Genomic DNA, 309 nt, shown 5'->3' with positions numbered 1-309 from the left:
TTTAGCCACAAAATTAAAAGATGTTTCCTCCTTAGAAGAAAAGCCATGACAAACCTAGACAGAATATTCAAAAGGAGAAACATCACTTTGCCAACAAAGGTCTATATAGTCAAATCTATGGTTTTCCCAGTAATCATGTACAGATGTGAGAGATGGACCATAAAAAAGGCTGAGCACCGAAGAATTGATGCTTTTGAATTGTGGTGGTGGAGAAGACTCTTGAGAGTCCTTTGGGCACAAGGAGATCAAATCAGGCAATCCCGAATGAAATCAACCCTGAATACTCATTGGAAGGGCTGATGCTGAAGC

This window comes from Bison bison, unplaced genomic scaffold (genome assembly GCF_000754665.1).
Source record: "Bison bison bison isolate TAMUID 2011002044 unplaced genomic scaffold, Bison_UMD1.0 scf7180017864373, whole genome shotgun sequence".
In the NCBI taxonomy this organism is placed as follows: Eukaryota; Metazoa; Chordata; class Mammalia; order Artiodactyla; family Bovidae; genus Bison; species Bison bison.
The sequence above is the reverse complement of the archived record's forward strand: the minus strand, read 5'-3'. Positions refer to the sequence as shown.